This window comes from Lithobates pipiens, unplaced genomic scaffold (genome assembly GCF_037356315.1).
Source record: "Lithobates pipiens isolate NorthernLeopardFrog02 unplaced genomic scaffold, aLitPip1_a1.2 Scaffold_188, whole genome shotgun sequence".
Classification (NCBI taxonomy): Eukaryota; Metazoa; Chordata; class Amphibia; order Anura; family Ranidae; genus Lithobates; species Lithobates pipiens.
In genome coordinates this window covers 276,806-284,334 of record NW_027507763.1, presented here as the reverse complement: position 1 = coordinate 284,334, position 7,529 = coordinate 276,806, and the positions used below count along the sequence as shown (strand labels likewise).

The 7,529-nt window shown below is 47.8% G+C and overlaps 5 pseudogenes; all 5 read right to left on the bottom strand.

The window, feature by feature from the left end:
* Positions 1-543: 543 nt before the first annotated feature.
* Positions 544-662, bottom strand: LOC143995737 (5S ribosomal RNA; annotated as a pseudogene).
* A 4,171-nt stretch (positions 663-4,833) lies between these two features.
* Positions 4,834-4,952, bottom strand: LOC143995735 (5S ribosomal RNA; annotated as a pseudogene).
* A 1,190-nt stretch (positions 4,953-6,142) lies between these two features.
* On the bottom strand, positions 6,143-6,261 carry LOC143995723 (5S ribosomal RNA; annotated as a pseudogene).
* Positions 6,262-6,422: 161 nt separating this feature from the next.
* Positions 6,423-6,541, bottom strand: LOC143995730 (5S ribosomal RNA; annotated as a pseudogene).
* Positions 6,542-6,860: 319 nt separating this feature from the next.
* LOC143995722 (5S ribosomal RNA) lies at positions 6,861-6,979 on the bottom strand (annotated as a pseudogene).
* Positions 6,980-7,529: the final 550 nt, after the last annotated feature.

Here is a 7,529-nt window from a genome sequence, read left to right as displayed (position 1 = left end):
ACATTAAAAAAATGGAGGACTTGATCCTCACATCACAAGGTAAACAAGAATTTTTTAAACAAACCTGGGACATCTGGAATACCTTTATATTCTCGCTGGAAGGATGCCGCCTGCTATCGCCTTAGTACTCTGAGCTTTCCTTGACTGGCCCCTTGGGCAGTGGCTGCCATCGTGTCTCGTCCCCTCTTCTCCTTTCCTGATCTTTCATCCCTTCTCTTTTCTACCTTCCTTCCCTATCTCTCACCCCCTCCACCCCCTCTCTCTTTTGGAAAAAGTGGAAAATTGGGAATGACGGCCCCACACCCCCCTCTGGATGGATTATGCCGGAGGGACCTGGGGTTTGTGTGACCCTGGATCTTGGTACAGTACTTTATCCGTGCCTCGAATCATTATGATTGATGGAAGGCAGACTCAAAGTTGCGAATTTACTTGTATCAAGTATTGTTCAGCTGCTTTTTGCTCTGTATTTCTCTGTTGCATTATGTACTCGGGGGACCGTCTTCCCCTGTTTGGAGAAAAAATTATATTTGAAAAAAAAAAAGAAGCCTACGACACCTGGTATTCCCAGGCGGTCTCCCATCGAGGCATTAACCAGGCCCGACCCTGCTTAGCCTCCAAGATCAGACGAGATGGAACAGATTCAGGGTGATGTGGCCATAGCCAATATCTTCAGGCACTCTCAACTCTCTTGACAAACGCTGAGATGGTCACCTTGGGAACAAGCGGAAAAAAAGGTAAAGGAGGAAAAATAGGTAAACGGTAACAACATAAAAAGAAGTCTACGGCATCTGGAAATCCCAGGCGGTCTCCCATCCAGGTACTAAACTGGTCCCAACCCTGTTTAGCCTCTGAGATCAGATGAGTAGTGATGGACGAACGCGGACCGCGAACGCGGCCAATAGTTCCCGAACCGTAGCGTTCGCGGTGGGCCCCATTGACTTCAATGGAAGGCGAACTTTGCAAACCTACAGGTCAAATTTGCAGCCCCAAAATAATTACTAGCTGTGCAAACATAGTCCCACCACATGGTCAATGACATAACACATGTATGAGGTGAATCTGGGATCGACAACTACAAGCATTCTTTTTTTATATGTGAAATTGTGACAATTCAGGACTGTGGAGCGCATGAAGGCAATGGAGGAGAGGGAAGGTCAGGGTAGGCAAAGAAGAGAGTGCAGGAAATGATCACCAGCAGCGTGACATACAGCAATGACACCTGCACCGTGATAGAGTGATCTGACACCAGCACCGTGATAGAGAGCACTGACATCAGCAGCGTGACATAAAGCAATGACACCTGCACCGTGATAGAGTGATCTGACACCATCACCGTGATAGAGAGCACTGACATCAGCAGCGTGACATAAAGCACTGACACCAGCACCGTGATATACAGCACTGACACCAGCACCGTGATATACAGCACTGACACCTGCACCGTAAGCAGCCCCAGGAGTAAGTCAGCATAGCACAGGGATGGTGGGAGACCCTCATAATGAGCATAGCACAGGGGTGGTGGGAGCCCCTCATAATGAGCATAGCACAGGGATGGTGGGAGCCCCTCATAATATACGCAGCAGAGGTACAGCCCCAGTAGGAAGTCAGCACAGCACAGGGATGGTGGGAGCCCCTCATAATAAGCAGCCCCAGGAGGAAGTCAGCATAGCACAGGGATGGTGGGACCCCCTCATAATGTGCATAGCACGGGGATGGTGGGAGCCCCTCATAATGAGCATAGCACAGGGATGGTGGGAGCCCCTCATAATATGCACAGCAGAGGTACAGCCCTAGGAGTAAGTCAGCATAGCACAGGGATGGTGGGAGCCCCTCATAATAGTAGTTTGTGATTAGCAGACTGTACCCTATACTCATAAAGGACTGCTGCAGAATAGGGCAGCAGTCAGCAGTAGTGCACCTGAACCCTATATATTGTGGACCTATACCAGTCCTTAAGGAATAGCAGACTGTACCTCACTCAACTCTATGTACTGTAGTACACTATACCTTACCAGTCCTTAGAAGGACCTTTGTGGAACTAGTAGGTTGTGATTAGCAGACTGTACCTCAGTCCCTATACTGATAAAGGACTGCTGCAGAATAGGGCAGCAGTCAGCAGTAGTGCACCTCAACCCTATATATTGTGGACCTATACCAGTCCTTAAGGAATAGCAGACTGTACCTCACTCAACCCTATATACTGTAGTACACTATACCTTTCCAGTCCTTAGAAGGACCTTTGTGGAACTATTAGGTTGTGATTAGCAGACTGCACCTCACTCAACCCTATATACTGTAGTACACTATACCTTACCAGGCCTTAGAAGGACCTTTGTGGAACTAGTAGATTGTGATTAGCAGACTGTACCTCAGTCCCTATACTGATAAAGCACTGCTGCAGAATAGGGCAGCAGTCAGCAGCAGTGCACCTCAACCCTATATATTGTGGACCTTTACCAGTCCTTAAGGAATAGCAGACTGTACCTCACTCAACCCTATGTACTGTAGTACACTATACCTTACCAGTCCTTATAAGGACCTTTGTGGAACTAGTAGGTTGTGATTAGCAGACTGTACCTCAGTCCCTATACTGATAAAGCACTGCTGCAGAATAGGGCAGCAGTAGTGCACCTCAACCCTATATATTGTGGACCTTTACCAGTCCTTAAGGAATAGCAGACTGTACCTCACTCAACCCTATGTACTGTAGTACACTATACCTTACCAGTCCTTATAAGGACCATGGTGGAACTGGTAGGTTGTGATTAGCAGACTGTACCTCAGTCCCTATACTGATAAAGGACTGCTGCAGAATAGGGCAGCAGTCAGCAGAAGTGCACCTCAACCCTATATATTGTGGACCTATACCAGTCCTTAAGGAATAGCAGACTGTACCTCACTCAACCCTATGTACTGTAGTACACTATACCTTACCAGTCCTTATAAGGACCATGGTGGAACTGGTAGGTTGTGATTAGCATACTGTACCTCAGTACCTATACTGATAAAGGACTGCTGCAGAATAGGGCAGCAGTCAGCAGTAGTGCACCTCAACCCTATATATTGTGGACCTATACCAGTCCTTAAGGAATAGCAGACTGTACCTCACTCAACCCTATATACTGTAGTACACTATACCTTACCAGTCCTTAGAAGGACCTTTGTGGAACTAGTAGGTTGTGATTAGCAGACTGTACCTCAGACTGTACCTCAGTCCCTATACTCATAAAGGACTACTGCAGCAGAAGGGCAGCAGTCAAGTATAATATTCTTTCAATATTTGGAAGAAAGAATATTATACGTGTACAAGCCTATTACCATACCAGTCCTGAAAAGAACCTTTGTGGACCTAATAGTAACAGCTACTGATTAAACTGACTGTCCCTCACTGCCGCACACAGCTTCCTGCCTTTCCCTATTTAAACTGACAAAACACAGGCTGCTGCAACAATAACTTGAATAGCACTCAAAACTATATCCTGTACTACTTTACCATACCAGTCCTGAAAAGGACTTTTGTGGACCTAATAGTAACAGCTAATGATTAAACTGACTGTCCCTGCTGCACACAGCATCCTGTCCCTCTCTCTACACTGACAAAAGACAGGCTGCTGCAACAATGACTTGAATAGCAGTGCCTCAAACCTATTTCCTGAACTACACTTAACACCTATACCATACCAGTCCTTAAAAGAACTTATGTGGACCTAATAGCTAGGGATTTGGGTCACTGCAGTCTCTCCCTGCTCCACACAGCAACCTCTCCCTATAGTGACATACGAAAGAATGTAAAATGGCCGCCGGATCGGGTCTATTTATAAGTTAGGGGGAATGTCCAAGTGTCCATGTGCTGTAATGTCTCAATTGGCTGTCCTGTACCACATGATGGATGTGTCATCATAGGTCAAAGTTCTTTTACACAGTAAACACGGAAGTCCACCGGGCGAAAAGCGGCAATAGTCCGCCGATCGGGCGGACCGCGAACAGCCGAAATTCGCCGCAAAACGACCGCCGGGCGAACCATTCGGCCATCCCAACAGATGAGATTGGGCTCTTTCAGGGTGATGTGGCCGTAGGAGATTTCTTCAGGCACTCTCAACCCTCTTGACTAATGCCAAGATGGTCACCTTGGGAAACAAGCAAAATAAACAAGTCAACGCCAAAAACATAAGAAGGAGTCTACAGCACCTAGTATTCCCAGGTGGTCTCCCATCCGGGTATTAACAAGGCCCGACCCTGTTTAGTCTCTGAGATAAGACGAGATCTGGTGCGTTCAGGGTTATGTGGCCATAGGCGAGCTCTTCAGGCACTCTTAACCCTCTTGACAAACACCAAGATGGTCACCTTGGTAAACAAACAAAACAAAAACAAGTCAACGCCAACAACATAAAAAGAAGCCTACAGCACCTAGTATTCCCAGGTGGTCTCCAATCCAGGTACTAGCAAGGCCCAACCCTGTTTAGCCTCTAAAATCAGAGGAGATTGTGCGCTTTCAGGGTTATGTGCCCATAGGCAATCTCTTTGGGCACTCTCAACCCTCTTGACAAATGCCAAGATAGTCACCTTGAGATACAAGCGAAAAAAAACAGGTCAATGTCAACAACATAAAAAGAAGAATACGGCACCTGGTATTCCAACGCCATCTCCCATCCAGGTACTAACTAGGCCCAACTCTTCTTAGCCTCAGAGATGAGAAGACATAGGGCTCTTTCAGGGTGATGCTGCTTCAAGCGATCTCTTTGGGCACTCTCAACCCTCTTGACAAATGCCAAGATGGTCACCTTGGGAAACAAGCGAAAAAAAAACTGAATCAACGCCAACAACACAAAAAGAAGCCTACAATAACTGGTATTCCCAGGTGGTCTCCCATCCAGGTACTAACCAGGCCTGACTCTTCTTAGCCTCCAAGATCAGACGAGATTGGGTGCTTTCAGAGTGATGTGGCCATAGGCAATCTCTTCAGGCACTCTCAACCCTGTTGACAAACACCAAGATGGTCACCTTGGGAAACAAGCGAAAAAAAAACAGGTCAACGCCAACAACATAAAAAGAAGCCTACGACACCTGGTATTCCCAGGCGGTCACACATGCAGGTACTAACAAGGCCTGACTCTTCTTAGCCTCCAACATCAAACAAGATCGGGTGCTTTCAGGGTGATGTACCCGTAGGCAATCTCTTCAGGCACTTTCAACCCACTTGACAAACGCCAAGATGGTCACCTTGGGAAACAAGCAAAAAAAAAATAAGTCAATGCCAACAACTTTAAAAAAAAGCCTATGGCATCGAGAAATCCCAGGCGGTCTCCCATCCAGGTACTAACCAGGTCCTAACCCTGCTTAGCCTCTGAGATCAAATGAGATTGGGCTCTTTCAGGGTGATGCAGCCATAGTCGATTTTTTCAGGCACGCTCAACCCTCTTGACAAATGCCAAGATGGTCACCTTGGGAAACAAACAAAAAAAACAAGTCAACGCCAACAACATAAAAAGAAGCCTACAGCACCTAGTATTCCCAGGCGGTCTCCCATCCAGGTATTAACAAGGCGCGACCCTTTCTAGCCTCTGAGATCAGAGGAGATTGGGCGCTTTCAGGGTGATGTGCCCATAGGCAATCTCTTTGGGCACTCTCATCCCTCTTGAAAAATGCCAAGATAGTCACTCTGGGAAAGAAGCGGAAAAAAACAGGTCAATGCCAACAACATAAAAAGAAGAATACGGCACATGGTATTCCAAGGCCGTCTCCCATTCAAGTACTAACTAGGCCCAACCCTTCTTAGCCTCCGAGATCAGAAGAGATAGGGTGCTTTCAGGGTGATGCGGCTGTAAGCGATGTCTGTAGGCACTCTCAACCCTCTTGACAAATGCCAAGATGATCACTTTGGGAACCAAGTGAAAAAAACAGGTCAACACCAACAACATAAAAAGAAGCCTGCGGCATCTGGAAAACCAAGGCGGTCTCCCACTAAGGTACAAACCAGGCCCAACCCTGCTTAGCCTCTGAGACCAGATGAGATTGGGCGCTTTCAGGGTGTTGTGCCCGTAGGGAATTTCTTTGTGCACTCTCAACCCTCTTGACATATGCCAAGATGGTCACCTTGGGAAACAAGGGGAAAAAAACAGGTCAACGCGACAACATAATGAGAAGCCTACGGCACCTGGTATTCCCAGACTGTCTCCCATCCAGGTACTAACCAGGCCCATCACTGCTTAGCCTCCGAGATCAGATGAGATTGGGCTCTTTCAGGGTGATTTGGCCGTAGGCACTCTCTTTGGGCACTCTGAAGCCTCTTGACAAAGGCCAAGATGGTCACCTTGGGAAACAAGCTAAAAAAAAACAGGTCAAAGCCAACAACATAAAAAGAAGCCTACGGCATCCGTTATTCCCAGGCGATCTCCCAATCAAGACACTAACCAGGCCAGATCCTTCTATGGCACCTGGTCTTCCCAGGCAGTCTCCCTTCCAGGTACTAACCAGGCCTGACGCTGCTTAGCCTCTGAAATCAGACGAGATCGGGTGCTTTCAGGGTTATGTGGCCATAAGCGTTTTCTTCAAGACACGCCCAACCCTCTTGACAAATGCCAAGATGGTCGCCTTGAGAAACAAGCGAAAAAAACAGGTCAAAGCCAACAACATAAAAAGAAGCCTATGGCACCTGGTATTCCCAGGCGGTCTCCCATCCAGGTACTAACCAGGCCCGACACTGTTTAGTCTCTGAGATCAGACACGATTGGGCTCTTTCAGGGTGATGGGGCCGTAGGTGATCTCTTCGGGCACTCTCAACCCTCTTGACAAATGCCAAGATGGTCACCTTGGGAAACAAGTGAAAAAAAAACCAGGTCAAGGCCAACAACATAAAAAGAAGCCTACGGCACCGTTTATTCCCAGACGTTCTCCCATCCTGGTACTAACCAGGCCCGACACTGCTTAGCCTCCAAGATCAGACAAGATCGGGTGCTTTCAGGGTGATGGGGCCGTAGGTGATCTCTTTGGGCACTCTCAACCCTCTTGTTAAATGTCAAGATGGTCACCTTGGGAACCAAGCAAAAAAAAAAACAGGTCAACTCCAACAACATAAAATGAAGCCTACGGCACCTGGTATTCCCAAGCAGTCTCCCTTCCTGGTACTAACCAGGCCTGACCCTGGATAGCCTCCCAGGCCAGACAAGATCAAGCGCTTTCAGGATGATGTGGCCATAGGCGATCTCTTAGGGCACTTTCAACCCTCTTGGGAAACGGCAAGAAGGTCACCTTGGGAAACAAGCGAAAATAAACAGGTCAACGCCAACAACGTAAAAAGAAGCCTACAGCACCTGGTATTCACAGATGGTCTCCCATCCAGGAACTAACCAGGCCGTACACTGCTAGGCCTCCGAGATCAGATGAGATTGTGCGCTTTCAGGGTGATGTGGCCGTAGGTCAGGCATGTCCAAAGTCCGGCCCGCGGGCCAATTGTGGCCCGCGGTTCGGTTTTGAACGGCCCGCCTGGTCTTTCGATCCCCGGCACTGTGAGAAGCTCCGTGAGCTTCAAA